Genomic DNA, 22,280 nt, shown 5'->3' on the forward strand with positions numbered 1-22,280 from the left:
ACGATGAAATTACTAAATGGTTATTCGAGTAGATTAGGTACAGTCTACCAGCAAATGTAAAGTCTGACGCACAATGTAAAGCTGAACAACTCAATGTAAGTAAATAGAGCAAGTAGATAAGCAAAAGCTTAAGCGTAAGCTCCAGGTCTTCGTCAATCACTGCCTTTGTCGTATTCTCGGTATATACTGGCCCGAGAAAACCTCCAACATAGAACTGTGGGAACGCTGCGGAGAGACACCGATCGACCAGCAGATCAAACGACGCAAGTGGAACTGGATCGGCCACACGCTCCGAAGGGACCCCGATCACATCCCGAGGCAAGCCCTAGACTGGAATCCCCAAGGAACCGGAAACGTGGCCGCCCTAAACAATCCTGGCGACGGTCGATCATTGCAGAGGCGGCGACTATAGGCAGAACGTGGAGCGAAATAAAGCGCAAAGCTCAAGACCGAACGCGATGGCGGAGCACTGTGGATGCCCTCTGCCCCATCTAGGGGACATAGGACTCTAAGTCAAAGTAAGTCAGATAAGCAAAAAGTAAGCGATAAATAACAACAGCGTGCTATTTTGAAGCTATTTTCCAAGGTAGGAAATTAATTGCTATGGCTACGCAACAAGGTAAGAAACAGACACCTAAAAAGCTAACATGTGATTGATATTATTCCTATTTACTAGCTAAGATGTCCTCTTAGCCGATTACCAGCTACGACGGCTTTTCTCATGTAAGGAGATTATCCAACTGCGCAGGACATACTATAGTGAACAAGCATTCGCGCTGACACAGGTGCACTCATTATTCTTTCACTGTCGTAGTCCGACGGGACGGCAATGCGACACGACCGGAGAGAGATCACAAGCAGGACCTTTACTTGCCTTTACTTTACGTGCCCTCCGATGCACGGGTGCATCAATTAGCAATTTCCAGGCTCCGGAATGCTTTGTGAAAGTTTCTAAGGCAACAAAGCAATTTCGGCCCGACTCGGGAATCGAACCCGAGACCTCGTGCTGAGCAGCCGCGCTTATGACAGCTAGACCTACGAGGCTAACTATAGTCTTGCTATAATAGTTTCGTTACCGTACAGGGTAATAGTATCACCTGAACGGTGAAACGCTACATACAATGTTCTGCCTACGGCAAAACTAGCGTGTACGAATTGGAAGTCATTGAAAGCAATGAATGAGGTGCTAGGTCCATCAAGCAATATGACGCAGCCCGAGGATCAAACCCGAGTCCTTAGATATCACTACTAAACCAAAGAAATAGTCGACAATTATCAACGTTACGGATGTACAACTTTATAAAAGACGCAAAACAAAATTGGATTGATCTCACCAGGTTCATCATTCATGTAGCTCTTAGTATCTCTGTACGTAACAAACATCGCGTATCGTGTTTGATCACGCTGGAAGACAGCGCGCGGTAGAAGTCATGCGTTGCGCTCGCGGACCCCGCAGCGAAGAGCGAGCAGAGACTTCTTCCACAGGAAGCAGGAGAGGCTCACGGGATCATCACATGCAAAAGATATCATAAATCGGTTAATTTTATCACAACATTTTGATAACAACTCTGATATTGTCACCATAGCAACCAATCTTGTTTTAGTAACCATGGTAACCAAGTCCTGTTATTTTCCGTTGAGACTATGAAAATATCCACTATTTCGTTTCTCCAACAATGCAATTTATGAAACATCGATGTGCGATGCCATTCTTTTATCTCTTCGAGCACTCAATGCCATAAAACGCATCCCTTCAACGGAACAAAACATTCAAATTCTTGCAACAATTGTTAAGATTAGGGTATCATTTTAGGATAGGATTCTGATAGCATTATCAAAGGCACATCCCGGTGTTTCTTCCCCCAACCTTAGAATTAGCCTGTTCTACGACGTGACACATTCCAGGTGTAATGTTCCTTTTACACACAATCACAAGAAACGTGTAAACCAGAGGAATATCTTCACTTCATTTTTCACCATTAATATTGCTCTCAAAAGCTCTCAACACTGTCCATAACGAATACTTGGTCCGAACGCTCTCGCACCAAATAAACTTCGTAATGCGTGCGTACAGTTCATATCATTGAACTCAGGCGGTTCCACCAGGAGGACTGTAATCAGTGCCTTCAGAATTCGACCACTTAATTTTAACAAACAAAGGAACGGCGGTTGTCAGTTTCCTTCTCGCAATTTCTTTCAACATGATATTCCGTATTGCATCACGATTCCATGAACAATCTTTTCTAAATCAATCCGCTTCGGTCGTCACACACTTCATTAAATGCTGCACTCCATCAGTAGTACTTGCGTTCCGCGTTCCGTAACCATATCGATATCTTATAACGTGTTCTCATTAGCGACTGCATCTGCAGTACGAGTATTCGTCTTTTAGCGCTGCACCAACATCAGAAAGCCAATATGCGAACAAGGCAGCAATCAGTGGGCAAGGTCATCCATCCCACTTCTGATGTCGGAGCACCAGAAGTGGCTAGAATCTTTTGATACACTTGCATCTTGTCAGGATATGAAATAATACCACAGTAGTTGTTCACATCGTCTATTATCGTTCAGTACCTCAATAATCACATTGGTTACAATAAAACGGATACATTTCCAAGATCACATAGCCTGAACCTGGTTTCTCTTCGAGATTCCATTTAAGATTATCAATTGACGTTGGCACCTCACGTCACCATGACGACCACAAACAAGGAACCAGCCAGCAATATTGGGCCGCGCTGTGGGCCGCGCCGACATATATAATGCAACAAATTCGGAGAGTGGGGGCTCGTGACGCCACGCCTGGGTATGTAAAATTTGTACTAAGCAGTGACTTAACACAAAATTCAAGCGTGTTATATCTTCGTTATTGTCTTGTTTGTGTGAGAGAGAAAAGACAAAATACGTGTCCATTATTTTAGGGTTATCTAAAAGACGGACTAATTACTTTTTTTGATTCACCATACCTATTTCATATCATTCATTTCTATACATTTCAAGTGTAATATTGCTCTTGAAGTTCCACATCAGGTGTTCCAGATCTTCGATGTTTATACGTCAACAGAGAGTGCTTATCAGATTGAACAACTTTTGCTAAAACGTCATACCTCTATATGCTATAGTCTAGCTGGGCCCCTGGAGTTCCACATCAGGTGTTTTAGATCTTCAATTTGTATAAGTCAATAGAAAGTGCTTATCAAATTGAACAACTTTTGCTAAAACGTCATACCTGTATATGGTATAGAGAAGCTGGGCTCTTGGGGTTCCACATCAGGTATTCCAGATCTTCAAATTTATTATCTCAGCTGAAAATGCTCATCATATGAAACAATTTTTGCCATGGCACCATTTTTGTATCTCTTATAGTTTTGTTGGTCTGTTGGTGTTCTGCATCAGGTCTTCAAGTTTCGAAGATAAGTTATAGCCTATATGTTGACCAGGCTTAATACTGACACAACAAAGAAAAAATCATTGAAATCGGTTCAGTAGTTCCGAAGATTAGCGTGTACAAACAAACAGACATACAGACATACAGACATACAGACAAACAGACAGAATTTTTTTTTTGGATTTGTGCTCCATTACTGTTTCTAAACCCCACCCAATTATTATTTTTTTAATATATTCAATGTACAGACACAGTTTTTTTACAGATTTATTATATGTATAGATAGTTGTGATAAAACCGCTTTTTAAAAAGAAAGGAAGAAATGTCAAACTATAGGCCCGTGGCATTAATTCCTATATTTTCAAAGATATTTGAAAAAATTATATATGAATCTATTTATTCATTCATATCTAAAAATAATATATTATGCCAGGAACAAAAAGGATTCCGTAAAGACAAAAATATAAATATGGCAATATTTGATTTCTTAAAAGTTGTCATGAATAACATTGATAAAAAAAATCCCGTTTGTTCAATATTTACAGATATGTCAAAGGCATTTGACTGTGTAAAATATGAAACTCTGTTAAATAAACTTCACAGCTACGGTATAAGAGGCAACGTTTTAAATTTGATTACCTAAATCATACCTCACTGATCGGAAACAACACACAGAATTAACTAGAGTATGTACCAAAACAAAACGGGAGATCAAATATCTATCAGACTGTACTGTGCATGCACACACACATACTACAATGCTCGTGAAGATTGAATTGACGTAGGCACAGTTTAGCTAGATGCTACGAACCGTCACGTGTAATACGTAGCGGCTCGTAGCGCTACGCCGGCTACGCGCTCCGTAAACGATGATAAACGAACCCGTAGCGTTCACTAACAACAGACGGCTTATTCGTAGGTTCCTATATAACTAAGAGTATATAAGGGTTGTATTATTTATGACAAGTATAAAGTTATTGCAATTTCTGTTTCTGATAAAAGGCAGTTATTCGAAAAAGATTATAGAAATCAAATATAATAGGAAAAGTAAAAGCACAATGTAATATCATATAAACTAATATTGTTTTTCATAAAGTACGCGTCTCACATGATTTTGTTCGCACTAAGCCTCGAGGCGTAGTTTACCCGCGCGATGTCTGGGTGTTGTTTCGCCTGTGGAGCGCGATAACACACAGACAGCGTGTTATTCTATGTTAGCTATTATAATGAACTGACGGAATAGACCAAGTTATTCTCGTCGCCGCTACAGCACGTGTTTTTGCCATTTACCTTATTACGTGCCGGATAACATCTCAGTTGATGAATATTTTACTACCGGAATTAATAACAGGATATTATCTCGAGCGATTTACATACAAATTCAATTCTGACATTTAAAGTGAAGAAATGGCTTCAATTTCTGGATGAAATATCTAACTGCATTGGAGTAATAAACTACCTGTACTTGTATGACTTCGTACAAAAATACAATTAATATCAATATATCTTAGCTATTTTGAAATCTATGCACTAGATTCTACCTTATACTAAGATTTGACGACTATATTTGTAAAGGAAAGTTAACTTCTTGATGGCACGTAATTCAGTAGTATGCTCAGACGGACTGGGAGTTGGGAGCTAGTAGCTGGGAGCTGGGATCAATTCTTGTCACGTCCGTGGCACTTGTATCGTTTGGTGCAGGTTGAGCTCCCGGCTCGACAGCGCACGGAAATTTATTCATTGGCTCATGTGGGAGCTATCGAGGTAACCCACAGATAGATTAAAAGACTCATTCTACAAGATTTGGTAAAGTAAACTCACAAAAAAATATAGGTACTCACACCTACGGTCCATTTTTAACGGCAAAATAAACAGAAGATGGTTGAAAACATTGCCAGCATAGCTACCAAGTATAATAATGACTAAATAGTTCATTACAAGGTGGCAAATACTTTTTGGATCATCATTACTGGAACCCTTTTTTAAACATTTCTTATACATCTGATTTCACAGGGTTATCCTTCTGTACTCTCCCGCCGTGTGTGTCGCTCGGCAGACAGGCTGGACAAATTGTCGGCGCGTCTCGGCGGCGCATGCACAATGCGAGCTAAACGACGTTCCCGCGCAAATCTGTCGCCTTCACCAGCTCACTATAGTGCTACACTTCATCCTATCTCTACTCGCAATTGCACGTTTATACACCCGACTACTTCTTATAGGTTCTACAGAGAACTAAAGTTATGACAAGTATGTAAACCCTTAAGTTACATATTTGCAATTAGAGGTTTGGTTACGAGAGGTTCATTATGTTCAAGTTTGTATACCTAAATGCATAGATGAGACGACATGTTAAAAGTGTAATTCACCCTAAGTATTGCTCCCTTACAAGAACAAACGTCGCGAGGTTGAGCGATCACAAAGCGCGGCAAACAAACAAAAAGCACATTATTGCGTGCAGTCCCCCAAACTGCAGCCCTCACTGAGGGCACATGAAAGTAATCGCACTCCAGCGCTCGAACGCGCGTGAAATGCGCACCGCAGCGCAGACAACTCTCCCAGCGAGGGCTCACAGAACCCAAACATAACCCATTTGCAAGCTTCAAGTTGCCGAAACTCCACACTACAAAAGAAAGTCTTTGAAAATGAAACAAACTGTACGGTATCAAGAGCTAGGTTCGTAGTATCGCAGGATATTGCTGCATCGTTTCCTTTTGTGACAAGTTAATTAAATACCATCGAGTCTCGAACGCTTTGTCTCGCAGACGGCAAAAGAATCGTATGAAACTTCCATCTCTCTTTTCACATACACTACGTTTGTTTGCAAACTATACGGGACGTAGTGAATGGATTGATTCTTTGCATTTGAGAAAATAATAACTATGAAGATAAATGTCGCACACACGCGCGGGCCCTCGTTTTCTTCGTGATTTTATTTTACCCTTCCCCTTTTTCCCGTCTTCCAGTCAGTATTATGGTAACAACCCCTTTCATCAATGTTATAGCTAATTAGCTCTTACCGAGAGGACGGTAACTATTGGTGCTCGAGCCACATGACGCCTTAGAGTACCTATCATCATCATCTGTGATTATTTACTTCAATCGCAACTCAAGACCTTAACAGGTCGTAGGGAAAATAGCTACCGTGTGATATACAGCTTTTGAAAATAATTAAATGAGGGAAGAACAATTTTCAGTGTTTAATGAAAATCTTTATAGTCTTGTGGGAGCGCCGTCGCCGTCGGCTACACACAGATTGCTCTGGCATGTCTGGCAGACACACAGACGGACGGAATCATAGCAAACTGGCAGCCAGCGGCCCATCGGAGGATCCCAACAATGCGTCCCCACCTACTGCTGCACTACCTAGCCTGTTACTGCATAGTTAGTGAACAGAAGAACTAGCTAAAAAGCCCCGTTGTACTATTATAGTCTTTTTGTCATCCCACTGCTTGGCACAGGCCTCCTCTCACACGGAGAAAGAGAAAGCTCTGACGTTTAGGAAATAAGCACTGAATGACTACACATATGTACGGTACAACATGTAGATGGGTTCTTTGTCTAGATAGCTAATACTACTTTGGGGAAACATATAGCGAAAATGTTGAGTATGTTGTAGCGACTGTTTCGGTGGAAGGAGGCATCGACCTCAACTCTGTTCGAAGTGAGCATTCTGTTTATAACTTCTAAGTGGCGCGGCTCCGCGGCTGCAACAAGAATGCCATTTTCTGCTCCACAATAGATATTTTTTCTCATTTGCAGCCTTCGGCGGTTTATGAGTAACGTGTAATGACTTCTTTCGCTTAGTTAGTTCCTTTCCGCTGAAATGAAAACAATACTTTACGCAAAGTCTACGGAAACATTTTTGTTGAAGCTTATTTCTTCAGCGAAATGTTTGCGGCACAAATGTTGGATGAAAATATCCCTCGTAGCGACGTCTTTGTGTCGCTCTTGATTAAAACAAATGTTAGCTATGCCCATTCAATTCTGGTTTTCAATAAAAATACGGTTTTTTTTAGTCAATCCGGCGAGGTCTTTACAATTTGGTAGAAAAGTGTTCAATTGTAGGAATAGCGCAAAGCGTACCCAAACGTTACCGAACAGTGTCGTGGTAGATATTGGGCGACATCCAATCTAGGCGATGGTCCCCGCGGCGCGTGACGTCACGACCCGCGACCCGCGACATCACTGCTTATAGACGCTGAATAAGTATTTGAACTTGAGCTTTATTAAGTGGTAAGATAAAAGCGCACTGAACAATCATTTTGAAACTATAAATTGAGTTTGGAATAAATGGTATGTATCGGCGACACAAACCAGCAATGTTGTGCATCGCCCCTGAGACCGAAGCGAAGGCCTGCGGTTAAGTAAACCAACGTCTGCGCCACGCTCCACCGCCTCAACCGGCTCAACCTTATTCTCTCACTTCCTTCGATTGTTCCTTAAATACGATATTGAAATACCGAATGTTGATAAACTGATTAAACGCAATACTGCCGCTACAGTGAATTTTGGTGTTTAAACTGAACATTTAATTGATTTAATTCTCTGGATACTAGGAATTTACCACATTTTGTTAGTAAACAGTCGAAATTAAAAAGTAATTTTGAGCTAAATAAATGGAAGTCATAAAGATTTAATTTATAAATGTTTGATGTTCTATCAGCATTCTGCAGTAGTCTGGTAGCTGTACATATTTATCCTACTAATATTATAAACGCGAAAGTTTGTATGTATGGATGTATGGATGTATGGATGTATGGATGTTTGTTACTCTTTCACGCAAAAACTACTGAATGGATTTTAATGAAACTTTACAATAATATAGCTTATACATCAGAATAACACATAGGCTACAATTTGTAAACATATTGTTCGAAATACTAAACCTGCGCAGACGAAGTCGCGGGCACCAGCTAGTAGTACATAAATCGTTTACGTTCAGAATACTCTCCCAAAGTGATTCGTACTAGACACCGACCTCGACTGGCAAGTACTGCAGCAACATACACCCAATCTCTATGGGCAAGGAGTAGGGTAGGTCCAGTAAAAATAAATGGTATCTATGAAAGATAAGGGCGGCATGAGCCGGGCCGTCAGCCGGTCGATGCCGGACGATATTGGATCGCGATAGCGCCGGCCGGCCCGGGCGCCGGACGCACGGACCGACCGCCGAATTATGTTTTTATCAACGTTTCCATTACAGACTGCCCGAACAATCCGTCGTCAGAGAAAACTGTTCTCATAGAATAGAACATTTTATTCAAGGTATATTTTTGATAGGCAGTGTACGATATTGAATCCGTTTCGCGTTCTTACAGTAGATAGACGTTACTTTTCTTCTGAAGGATACACATACATTAATTTGCTAGAACATCTATTATAATAAGCTAGGTAATTATCGTGTTAAACGACTTATAGCTGTTAGTAATCCGCGTCAGTTAATATGAGCATCTCAAAGCATCGTAAAGTGTATAACTTGTGTTGTCAGTGTGTGCGTGTTTGTTACGATCATACCCATAATTAATTCGGCAGTTACGTCAACAAGCGCTCGTGATGCACGCTGTACCGACCATGTACGGAGACAGGGCTGCCAGTGCACAATGTTTAACGAAGAAATAGGTCTTCGAGTTATGGTAGCTTTAAACTTTCATTAATTATTCCAAGTTATTGAAGTTAAATACTCTAGACCATGTGCATAGACTGAATCTAACCTATACTAAACGTAACGTCTACTACAGATAGTTTAATTTCTCTCCTAGCTATAAACTTGCGAGTCTGGCAACCCTGTCTCAAAGCAGTGGGGGTGGTTCGTCGTAAAAAGCTAATGAAAGTTTCATAGCGAGTATAAAAATGTGTAATAAACGAGCTCGAGGTGTAGCGATTAACTAGCTGAGCAGCTGCGGAGATAGTGCTCGCTATACTGGCACACTTCTCTTACAAACTATACCAAGAGACAGTACCTATTCACGTTATAAACACTTCGAAAAGTGTTTTTTAATTTTCTTCTAAATTGCTTCAAAATGCTTGCATGTTCTTGTTGCGATTAATAGATGAATTGAAAAGACACCAATCTCTTCAAACAACAGAAGAAAGGCAACTAAGTAGTAACACATAACTAAGCGAAGTGTCCGTAGGTATATGTTGTGCAGACACGTGGTGGTCTGCAAGTGCACCAGCTGATGAATATTGAAGGCCTACTGCGAGCCACTAGCCTTTCACAGAGATTGCTGCGCCAGACGCTATCCGCACCAGGGACGGACTTTAAGCACTGTTCACGTGTTCCTTACAATTTCCCTGCATGAAGATAATGGATCTTTTGCATAAAAAAAGAATTGCTGAATTACAGGAATAATAATAAATTTGTAATTACACTATTGCATTAAAAAGAAGGAACGGAAATCTTACTGATTTTAACATGTGAATTAGGTACTTGCATCTGCACTTGATAAAGTTTCGGTACATAAAACAAAATGACGAGTTTGAATTAATAGTTTTCACTATCATACAGAAACATTTTTGTTTCCATTTACCAGCAGTTAGTAAGTGAAGTAATCATAAATAATTTGACACTCGATGCTAGTAAAAGCCGGCCCTGTGCTGGTACCCCGGTGGGGACAGTTCATACAATAAGTTCGCTCCGGCAGACGCGGCTATTGAATGCGATAGATAGCCTATCTAAGCTACATCTATAGCTGATATAGTCTACCGCCGGCGACGGCAGATAGCACACTATTGGAGATCTCTTCATCATAGTCTCCTGAAAACACGTCTGTTATAAAACAAACGTTCAGCAAATATGGAAGTTCTTTTGTAACGATTCGTGACAGAGTGAATGATTTTATATCTTCTCCTTAGCTTGTATGGAAATGTTGATACTCCGCTGTCCGAAGATACAATAGATAGTTTTCAAAGGCTTGATTGTTTTCTCCTAATAGGATTTTAATGGGAAATCATTGTGATATTGATGCACTATTATTATTACTATTTAAATAGTCCTTCGACATGAAGCCACCTGTCTGGTTTGGAGTAGTTGCGACTACTTATAAAGTTGCACAATTATCAGCGGCTGCAATTAGGCGCAGTCGGCGAGACGAGGCGCGCGTGACGTGTGACCGCACCGCGCGGGACTCGAACCCCGACCACTAATGAGCACGTCACATGTTTCATTACTTTGCCTTTAATTGACGTGCCTGCTTTGTGGATTGAAGTTTTTCCGTTTTTAATGGGGATGGAATTGATATCGGGTTATAAGAAGTTTTATTCTTATAAATGGTGTAAAATAAGGTTTCTAATGTAGTCACGCTCCGTTACCAACTTGACAAACATAAAGGTATTTCGAATCGGAAACAGATCTCTAACACTACGCTGTACAGGTACAATAAATAGTTTTCACAAAAGCTTATTCCTGCAACAATTACCTACATCCTATTCACAGTACTTAACCTTGTTATACTGTCTTACTGAAACTAGCACAAACATTATAGACTGAGATCTACCGTGCCTGGTGTCTACACCCACAAACCCTAGTGCCGTGTAATTACATCGTGTAGGACGGTGGCGCCATCTGCTAACTGTGATCATGTTTGACGGCGGATCCGACTGTCGAACTTAATTGATATATGATAGAAACATTAGCTAACGATATTAACCTGGATTATTACGTCTAAGTTGTCTTATATAAATCGTCATTTATCGATATAATTAGAGGGTTAATTGTGGAGTGTGGCCGTGAGCTGTATATGGCATTCTCTCGTCTTCAGACCGTTTTCCTTCGAGACTTACTACTAGAGAGCAACGTGTAACTAAACAATGATTAATATTAAGTTTCCAAATTAATCATAATCCATCAATCTTCTTGTTATAAGTTTCGTGTAACCAGAGATCTCAGCAAAACATTCGGTTTGTTATCTAAATGGAAGGTTTATTACAACTATAATTCACGAGCCGGCGGCTATCGGCGTGCTCGGAGATAACGCGGGTTTTTATCTTCCAGACGAACATCTTATAACAGTTACGATTTTGATCCCAAACTGAGATAAATGTAGCTAAAATCTTATTACACTTTGGCATTGCTTATTAAAGGAAGTATTGCTTTCAAGATGTTCATAACTTGCCAGAAAATTGGAGCGATGTTACTTAAAAAAAATGTTGCGTTTAATGAAGTAATATCTGAGAAGCTGGGCGAGCGTAACTGCACTTTCATTTTCCGAGCATGTTATATTCCTCAGCGGCCAGTATCAAAGTTCTACTTTTGAAATTCTTAATTGAATTACCTGCGGGTTGGGAGCGAACACACCCATGTTTATGTGCCAACTTCAGAATAACTTGAGCGTGAAAGATTTCCCCGGGACAGTTTTGTGTCACGGATAGTTGTGTAATAAAACTGTGCCGTCCGTAATATTGTAAACGTTTTATTTCACCGCTCATCCTCGTAAACTGCGACATCCATAACATAAATATTGGGCGGCCTGTAGGCTGCCGCTCAAATCCAATAGATCGCACATAAAACTGTTCAGCACACAGGTGTTGCTTATGTAACACGTCTGTATTCATATAAATATATTTTCGGGTTATTGTTTACTTGTTTCATGAAGGTCATTATTTATTGCTGTAGTGAATGTTGCCGGAATACTTCGCATTCGCTCAACAATATTTCAGGTGGTAGGTGTCAATATAAACCATTTGAACCACCTTCCTGCACGAGGTGTGACAAAGTGACCCATTTTAAAGATTTTTGTTCCCCAAACAGTGATATTATTTATGAGAGTCGTGACTCTTGTCGGTAATACTCTCAAAAGTAGGAGAATAAAACATTCGAGTTGGTCCACAGAAAGTTTTCCAATAAAATGTCGCAAGTAGCACAGTCACTTGTAGAGAAATGCTCACCGAACTTAGCGCAAGGCCAGCACAAGCTGACCCGCGCACGTGGCCGCGCCGCCTGCAACTTTTTCAGTGCTAACATTACTGCGTAGTTTATCATAGGTCTGTATTAACTGGTTACCCAATTACGACACTATAAAAATTTTACGTTTATTGATTTTACAAGGCTTTTCAAAGTTATTGGATGAAACTAAAGCCTTCGCTTTTCAGTTAATGAATAGCCGTTAGATGCACGACGAGCCGGGACGACAAATAACTGAAGTTGACAGGACGTTAATAACGAGAGATGAAACCAAACCTTAAATAACTTTATAGCCTATTTATCAAGAGGTAAACATATTTTAACTTCAAAGATATCCACAATTAATTCAGATGAAATGATGGAAAGGAAAAACATTATTAAAAATATGTGTCGTGAAAGTTCCATAAATCACATCTGTAAGCAACGATTGTATAGTTTATACTAGTACGCTCTACCTTCTTATATTTTTCCTATCTCTTTAACTTTTCGTGTAATACACAAGAATATATAGTACAACATATCAATAAATGAACGAGCATGTTTATTTCATTTCGCCTACATCCGAGCACGTATTATGAACAAGCCATATTATTTCGATGTACCAGCTCGCACGTGCCGACGCGGTCTCCTCATGTATGTACAAGTATGTATGTAGGTACAGTGTACCGGTACAATTGTACAGTTGTACCGAACTAATCAAATACAACCACATCTGTGTCCGAGATAAACCCGAGCCGGACATTCAGGGGTAATACACAAATATCACTTTCTCGGAAATTCCGAGTAACCAATGTAAAGGTCGGAACATACTTGTTGCAGCTGGTCAGTGTGCTTGCCAAGTTTTGTTTTGTATATTGGACTCACGTTTTACCAATAATAGTTCTAAAATACTGAGGGGTTAAATAAAGTTTTAGAGTTTTCCAATGTTCTTGTCAAAATGTTTTTTTTTGCATAAAGAATTTTATGAACCCACGTTAAACAATAACTTAATATATCATAAGCAGCTGATCCAAATACAAGCAAGTTTTTAAGATTTAACATCACCAACTGTAAGAAATATGTACCCGCCTTTATAGTACCTACTCCCTGGACATTGAAATGTTTTCATCCAGAGAATATCTTTCGATATGTCTGAGTCCACGGGACGCTGAGCGGGTCATTTGACCTGAAGAGCGGTCCTCGTTACGGTACATATCTAGTTGATCTGCGGGATCGCTCCGTACAAAGGAAAGCGTGTAACTACAACCGCTCACCGTTTACTATAAATACTGAAACGTCTGTTCAGCTGTAGCAATGAAATAGTATTGAAAGCTGTACCGTTCGGATTACTTATTTCTGTTAGAATTTTATACAATGTATATCCTCAAACATTTTTTGTGCCTAGCTTTCTATAATTTCCTAATCTGTTTTGAATTGTTTGCAAATGTGTCGCTGAGCGCTAAACGATATAATGTGTTGAGCAAACTGATGTAGCACAAAGTAGCGCTGTCAGCTCTGCTCAGCCGGTGCCATCACATCGCCATCAAGCGACGGTCGCCACAATATAGCGCTGATGGCGAAACAACGCCACAATCACTCGCGCCTCTAACCCTCGAGGATACTAGGACACGTCGTGCAGAAGGCCCAACACTTGATGTTTTATAGTTCGTCGTTCGTAATATGTCAATTGAAAAGGAGATGATATCATACTACTATATTTAATAGGCAATTAAAACCATAGCTGAAAGCAGAAAGCTAGTATCAGGTACCTTTACAAGGTGGACACAGTCAAAAAAAAGTCGCCTTGTCAGTCACGCGACTGACAAGTTTAACTTCCAACTTGTCCACTGCTTACTAGTCAGCCAAATTGAAAATATTGCCTATATAGTGTGTGTAAGAAACTTCTCGTTGGTGCATTAAGAAGATATTATACGTAGAACCGCAGTTTGGGGTTCAAGGATAGCAGTGAAATGATATGGAATGATATTTCTGTAGTGACAGTTCGTGTTCCGGGTGAAGCGATTGTAGCGCGCGTGTCGTGTCGTGCGGAGGACGAGTGTCATTACACGAGACGTTCTCAACCCATCCAACAATGTTTGCCGTTCCACTGACTTCGCGATTCTAAGCTAAAATCTTTACAAAAGGTTAAAGATTTCCTCTTTCTTTTTGTAGGATAATGTTTTCTATTCTTGGAAATAATTTTATTGATAAAATTGAGACTATTCATGACTAATAACATAATATAATAAGTACAGGGATACGAAATACCATTAGAATCGAATATAATTAAATTTCTTCGGTGGTTTAGGTATTTGAGTGAAAAGTAGTGAAAATCTTCCATTTAAGTAAACCTTCAAGACCGAAAAATATACCAATCTCAAATCTGAGCGACACTATATGTGAACGAAAAGAGTGCTCACGACTCACGAGCAGGTCGAGGCGTCGCGTCGGGACGCTCTCGCGCTCACTGGAGCTTGCAGTGACAAGGTAAACGCCGCTCCTAGTGTCGCCGCTACATCGGCTTGTGCAGCACTGGAAGTGACACCTTATTCAATGCAGTTGCCCTACTTGTAAACAGTGAGTAGGTATATGGTAAATGCACCAATAAAAGTATGCAATAAATAAAGGCATCTTCCCGCCGTTTTATAAGCGTTCCGAAGGAACACATGGATAAAAAGTAGGCTATATACTATATATTTTAGTCTGATATTATTATAGGCTACAATTTCGTGTCAAAGAGTAACAGACATTCTTACATTGCTTTCATTAAAATATGTACATATTTGCAAACAACATTACGAAAGTCGAGAAACGTCTAGTTTCTAGTACACCTTTTATTCTTGATCAATGTTATCAGCCCCACACTGCATGTACCTATAACCTTTGCTCGCGGTGTTCGAACTCGCGAAGGTGCAGACTTGAGTCAATAATAACATTGTGCACGACTGTCGCGAGCGTCGTCCGTCTGCGCGCCCACTCGGTAACTACTCCTCAAATACTTTCCTAAAACGTGACACACAGACATTTACACTAATGTTAATAGTTTATACAAGATCAAATTAAATTTCTACTTGTTTTAAGTAGCCACAGAATCTTTTGACCTTTCTGAGATCTTGCATATAACACGAAGACGATCCTTCGGTTGGCTACCGTGTGTCGATTTGATTTTGAAACGTACTGCATTTTTTATTTAAAAGGCATGTTTCTGAGGAACTCCTACCTAGCTTCAGTAACAGTTGCTTTTACGAGATAAAGGAGAATTTACCGCACTTCTGTCTGTGTGTCCCCTTCTCGTAAGGAAGACATAGTGTCGTCGTCACTTGTTCTCCGACTGCACCGCCAGACCCCACCGGGTATTGTCAGCTTCCTACTATTTACCTAGTAAATGATTCAATGGCTACAAACGACAGGTACCTATTATTAGTACCTTTTTGAAAATATTTCATAATATCCACCATCAAAAATATAACCAATAGCAGGTAATTTAGAATGATGTAATCAAGACAGAGCTTGATGAACAAATAAAAACTTGTTAAGTTATCGAAGTTTATCAATAAAAACACTTTAGTCTTTACAGCATTAACAAGTTTTCATTTAGAAAGAATTGTTCATAACTTTTGGAGTTGTTTAATTAAGCGCTGGCATTGATTGCGGCGTTTGCCTGAATAATGCATAAAGTCGCGCCTCCCACGAATATTATGTTATTTATATGTTAAACAGAAGACTCTAGATGTCTCCTAGAGGCTTGCCAGGGATCACTGAAGGCGCTACATTTGATATTATAATTTACCGCTGAAGCAAATTGTTCGGAACGTAACTCGGACAGAAATGCAAGCATATTTCCGCTGTGCTATAAATTAGCTCTGTGTGGAGGAAATGTTCCTTGAAACAGAGAATTGTATTTCGTAAACGGATAAATACAAATAGGAAAGAACTGTTAGTATAAGTTTACTTTAAAATAAATCTCTTTGTTTACATAATTTTATTGTTTTATGTGAAAGCAGAAGAATTTCTCCTACGTTGGCTATACCTTCTGGCTTTTTTCAAATAAAGAAATATGCCTTGACCAATAAAAGTATCCTGTATTACAACAGTATTGATATTAAATGATACATGTGAGCGTGTTTGGGTCGGTTTGCTCAAACGATGACGGATGTGCGGGGCTCGGGCGGCGGTCCGCTGCGATTTGTTTTATGTTGGGCTCGGAATAAATCCTCTTCTTATCCGCGGTATGGAACTACGATAGAATGCTTGTATTATTGCTGTCATGCCCACTGGCTGCTAAATAGCTGAGGCTTCGGTCGTGGTCATTCATCAACGGATTTGTTGGATGCGATTGACTAATTCCGAACTTTTCTTTGTCAGATGTCAAAAAAAACATATTATTAAACCAGGGTTTCTTCGAATATTTTCAAAGATCTTACACGAAAAAATCACGTTAAAACAATCTTTATTTTGAAAAATAAATCCTTGTTTTCAATTTTGCTTGAGAAACATTTGGTAAAGTATGTACTAGTGGTTAGGGCGGGCGGGCGCTAGGGCGGCAGTCGAGCGCCGCGCGCCGCCCGGGCCGCACGCACCGCCGCGGACGAACTCACACGAACACTACTTCGGAAAACTTCGTAACTGTTGCGAGTTCGTACTCTAACAGTTTAGGATATTAGTTTTATTACTTTGGAAGTTTTTTTAAAGAGGTAAGTATTTTAGATATCTGTAGTTTAATAAGATAAAGTTTATGCCTTCTTCTACAACTTTGTAGAATAAAAAGTTTACCCATTTTCTATGCTCTGTCTGTAAAAGATGTATGTTATAACTTACATTAAGTGAGTAAGTATATTATTTTTCCTCAATAACAATTGTTCACGTATCAAACTATTTAGGTTCATAACGGTACGGTATCAACAATAACCAAGAAATACTTTTCCCTATTGTAATGTTCACGGAATATAAATAATGTGGAATGTTCTGCAGGCTGTATATCACGGACCCTTTCTCAAATAGTCACATTGCCGAGGGGAACTGCAATTACGTTTTTCTGTTACATATTTTTTCAGTTACAGCTCGGGATTGGAATTTGTTCCAATAAATAGGGATGGCCATCGACGTCGACCCTTCTGTCGGCGACTGTACGCGAGTGTTCGCGACTGTACGCGGTGCCCTTCCTTACCCTTCCGTAGATCAATGCTTGTCAATTATGTAACATTGTATTGAACTTGCCTGTGGCTATTGTGCCCAATGTCACTGATTTAAGGAAGTTTGTAACAAGCCAAAGTGTATTGTTGATTTGTTGAAAAACACAACTTCCAATTAGCCTAGCTTTCGATTTTGATACGGCATCTAGGTATTGATTTTGTTTAAAAAATGTTATTGTTATCAGAAAACTATCATAAGTAATTCAGTCATGTCTAGAATGAGAGTTTACCGAAGTCAACGAAGTTAATTGCAGTACATGTACATACTTCTTACAGTATTTTGATTTTACAACACATGATGAATTTTACATGTAATACTTTGTGAACTATTTACTAAACGCGTCACGTTTGATAGTTAACGATTGAAACCTGATCGACATTGATTGAGCTGCATTCAACGGGTTCACACGAACGTGTAACTGATGTGCACTCATCCATATCCAGAGGATTTTAAACATTATTGTTGGTACTTTCATAACTGCAAGAGATTTCGAATAGTTTCATACAAATGTGTTCAAATTCAGGGCAGAGTGAAATTGGAAAATTGGGCAATAAAAAGCCAAAATATACGCATTATATATGTGTGACATCCGGAACATGTTTAGGGCAGATGACACGTAAATCAAATACATCAGAATTATTTTTAACCGGCGTTGTTCTGATGGCGTGAGCCGTACGTTTCCGTGTTATCGTTGGATTACAGTTCGCCACCATAAAACATAACACGAACCCGTGTTTTATTCACATAAATCTCGTACGCCTGACGGACGAATAAAAGACGGAGGACTTCACACAGTTACCCCGGTATTCATCAAGGACTTTACGTCGTGGTCCCAAGGGCTATATTTAAGCGTTGGGACCGCACAGATAACGGAGTCAAGCCGAAAGTTAGTCTGTTATTGCGTAACTTTTCCCATTGTAACGTGTCACTAGAGCCCCCCCCCCGGGCTTGCCTCCCCCTCGCCCCGCACATCTCGACCTGTCGACTGAAGTAATTAGCTCGGGTACAAAACGACACAACTCAATGTTGTACTTTTCTCTTAAAGTAATTTAAGAAAAATAACCTTCCTCTGTCGTCTCTTTTGTCATCGGAACTTTTACGGCTGTCGTGTTTTTTCCCGTGATTTACGCTTCCTGTTTCCATTTACTTTATGGAGACTTCAGCGTGATAGGAACGAAGGTATTCGTTGTATTACAAACTTTGTACTTCCACATAAGATGCCTTAGGCTAGGGATAATGTTTTATTCTTAGATTTTCCCTGCCATTTCTAAGAGATTTCCAACGAATAATATTGTTGACTGCCATTACGCAATATTGAATGTCTTCACAATGAATATTGCCATCAACAAACCACTTGCAAAAATATAGCTTTATGCGCCACTCCGACTGATCGTCCATACAATAGAAAATGGTTGACTGCGCTGTACGCACTTTGTGCGCGAGAGTACAGCGTAGGGCACTCGGCGTACTCGTATTAAAATACGCGATCAATGCGTCATTAAGCAGCGGAGCGCTCGGCAATTGTTTTACGCTCGAGTTTGAGCAAATACTTAGCGAGCGAGAGGTTTTCCGTGTAGCCAGGGATCGAGTCCGACTGACGCGATTGATTCGAATGCATCATCGCCACTTCATTAATACTGATAGCTCTCGTTTCAGTCCACGTATTTTATGCAGTTCATTCAGGTTTTATTTTATTTATTTATTTGAAAGTTTACGAGAAGTTCACTGATCTTCATTTTGTTGATTCTAAATCATTTGATTAAGTAAAGTATTAATTGATATAATATACAGGTATCTATGAAGATTAAATTAACGTTATATTAATATCCTATTGTTTTCGCTACAAGCAGATTGTTATTTATTACAAAAGTTTTAAATTGTTTCCTGGCATAACTGTTTATAACAGAAAATATCGAGATTCTGGTATGCATCCACAATTGCTTTTTGCAGGAAACCGACTGGGTGAGTGGAAAGCAATAAACTTAGTAATTATTTAGACTGTAAAGCGTTATGCGCGTTCAGCTGTAGGAACAGAAGGTTCACTATGACTAAACTCGAACCAGTTGAATTGAACTACTTTATTAGACCTATAAACCGACATCGTTGCAGTTTTAATTCTTCTTCTCATTTCGTAAAGTACTGCACTACAAAATAGCCGAAGTACCTAGTCAGACTCATAGTCTGCACGATGTTGTGGCTTTCTTAAGTTCAGCACATCTTAAATGCCTGGACACTGTTTTCACCAACGTACATCGAATCCGTCGCTTCGTCGTGATCATATTTCTGCGCGTGGCGGTGGCGTGGCGGTGGCGTCGTAAACTTGTATCGGTGCTCGAGCGCCGCGCTAATGGATCCGCACTATTATATCGCTTGAGCTGAGGGCGGCTGCCACTAATGTTAGTGCCATATTATGTTTTACTGTTACAAATTCTGCTTCATTCGATTAAAAGAAGCAGAGGTTTGGAGCTTTCAAAACAGATGGTTAGATTTAGTCTACGGTCAGCAGGAGCCGATCGCACTGCGCACACATCGCACACACAATTACAACAATGCGCTTAGTCAAAATGAACGACTGAACAACTAACGGCATCTAATGTTATCAGTTCACTGGTAGCTCCATACACTTCCTAAATTACAAAGGCCGCGTATTGCTCATGACTCGGGCGCTATAACTCAGCTCGCGAAAGCTGTTACTGAGTAGAGAGTAGAAGCTGAGAGTAAGTCCCAGTTGTGCGTCTTTACCGACACACTCTCGCCGCATCGCTAAATATTACATTTTAGGGCCGCCGTACACGGACTGCTCGAGCAGTTAGCGGCTGAGTGAAATACACGGACCGCTCGAGCGGTCGGCGTCGACTGCTTGAGCTGTCGGTTGTTGACTGCTCGAGCTACGACCCAACTGCTCGAGCAGTCAAATGAGAAAACAGACGCCGCGAGGCCGCAAAAGGCGGGGAGGAGAGGGAAGTCGGAGAGCTGTCGACTGCTCTAGCACAGTCAACGGCTCGAGCAGTCGGTGTATGCCTCGCAACGATGGAATTTCATCATGCAGTTGACGGCTTGAAGCGGTCGCGACTGCTCGAGCAGTCGTGTGTACGGCAGCGAATGAATGACTATAGTTCACTGCGCGGTCGCGGCTTTAAGCAGTCGGTCTCAACTGCTTGAAGCAGTCCGTGTACGGCGGCTCTTACTTTCAGCGAAACAACCGGCTATTAATAGTGGCTTTCAAAGAGTCTGAAAAGTACAAAAACAAAAAAGAGTATTTAACAGAAAAAGTTGTTTATAAACCAACCAAGTCGAGTTCGACTGATTTATAAAGTATCAAGTTGCAAAAAAAGAATATACAAAGATAAAAATTGCACAAATCATAGCTCTTAGAACGCTAAACGATGAGGAAGTGGTTCCCGCGGTGACGTCATATCTGCGACAGATATCAGACAATTATGTGGCGCATGTCAGCGAATGTAACGAGGCGATCACAACATCTCCCGCGTGTCGTGCGCTCCTGGTAATAGCGCTCTCCAGTCGGCTGTGTGCGAGATGATTGTCATCCTCCCTCCCACTCCCCCTTCACCTCCCGCAGGCGTGTACTAAATCACAGAAAACCTTGCCGGCAGAAGTTAGTTGAATGATGAACACCAACTTGTGCCGTTATATTTTGTCTAATCGCAAGGCTTTTTTTCCGTGTTCAGAAATGTAAAGCTTTTCTTTGTTTTTTCATTTAAACAATACATTTAAACTATTTGGTTAAATGAATTCTACAATAACTCAAACTTACGAATGCAAATTTTTCAGTCTATTGTCCTAGACGAGCACCCTTTTCACATTCCAAATAGAAAATTCTTACTGCGTTGAAAACATAAAAATGTGAGTGTATGGTATGGAGATGATCTTCGTATGAAATAGCCTATAAGGGCAGGGTGACAACAGGGAGTGTGCCCACAAATGTCTTCGGTATAATTTGTGGCGTCCCTGCGGCACGGCTGCGATCGGTTCCACACGTGGCGACCGGCGACCAGGCGACCGCAGGCACATGTGCGCACACGTGCACTATCGCTTATGGCGATAAATTGCACCTCAATGGACGTCTGGGGAAGCAATACCCTTTCTATACAGAACTGTTTTAGTTAGCAGTAACTTGGCAGTTGTTTTGTGTAGGTACCTATTCTATTAAACAATATTAAATCGTTTTAAAATAAGTTTACTTTAGTTGGAAATATATATACGTCTTTAAAATACAACAAAAGCGTTCCATTATTCCGTCAATCTAATCGAAGTCAATATCTGCGACTAACATCGTTATTTCTGCGATCACAGGAAACAACCTTACTGTATGTTGCTGTTGAGACAGTCAGCAGCGCATATTCCGCAGGGCAAGTCTCTCCATGCAACAGTCATGAGCTCTTAATAATACTAATATACATGTAATACTCCTGGGCCCCGATTCTCCTAAGTTAATAATGTCAAAATCGAATAGAAATCGAATCGCAATATGATCGTAATAGCAGTTTTAACCATATCGGGCATTCTGCTACTAATAAAAGACCAATCGTATTCGATTGACATTTGATTGGTGTGCGATTGGTCTGCTATTTTGATGATTTTGGTCTATACGGTAGTTTGTTGTACAATCATTTTGCAATCGTAAATCATTTGCAGACAAAGTGATTCATTATTGAATGACAGAAAAGGATAAAAAAAAGTAAAATTAGGAGAATCGGGCCCCTGAGCAATACTGCAAAACACGTTTTTTACTCACCTGCTGCAAAGGAATACAGCGTATCGTACAGGTACAGAAGGATCGGTATATCAAACAAATCA

At 40.3% G+C, this 22,280-nt stretch overlaps 1 protein-coding gene across 2 annotated transcripts in view; it reads left to right on the plus strand.

Moving 5' to 3' along the window:
* LOC110380376 (EGFR adapter protein) overlaps nucleotides 1-22,280 on the plus strand; it is a 114,320-nt gene that overhangs the window by 43,855 nt on the left and 48,185 nt on the right. The window contains exon 1 of one of the 2 annotated variants that reach the window (XM_049838690.2): nucleotides 16,826-16,963. The exons of the other annotated variant lie outside the window; for it this stretch is intronic. The gene's annotated coding sequence lies outside the window, so the exon portion shown is untranslated. Of the gene's footprint in view, nucleotides 1-16,825; nucleotides 16,964-22,280 lie in introns of those variants that run through there. 2 annotated transcript variants of the gene reach the window in all.

Source organism: Helicoverpa armigera, chromosome 12 (genome assembly GCF_030705265.1).
Source record: "Helicoverpa armigera isolate CAAS_96S chromosome 12, ASM3070526v1, whole genome shotgun sequence".
In the NCBI taxonomy this organism is placed as follows: domain Eukaryota; kingdom Metazoa; phylum Arthropoda; class Insecta; order Lepidoptera; family Noctuidae; genus Helicoverpa; species Helicoverpa armigera.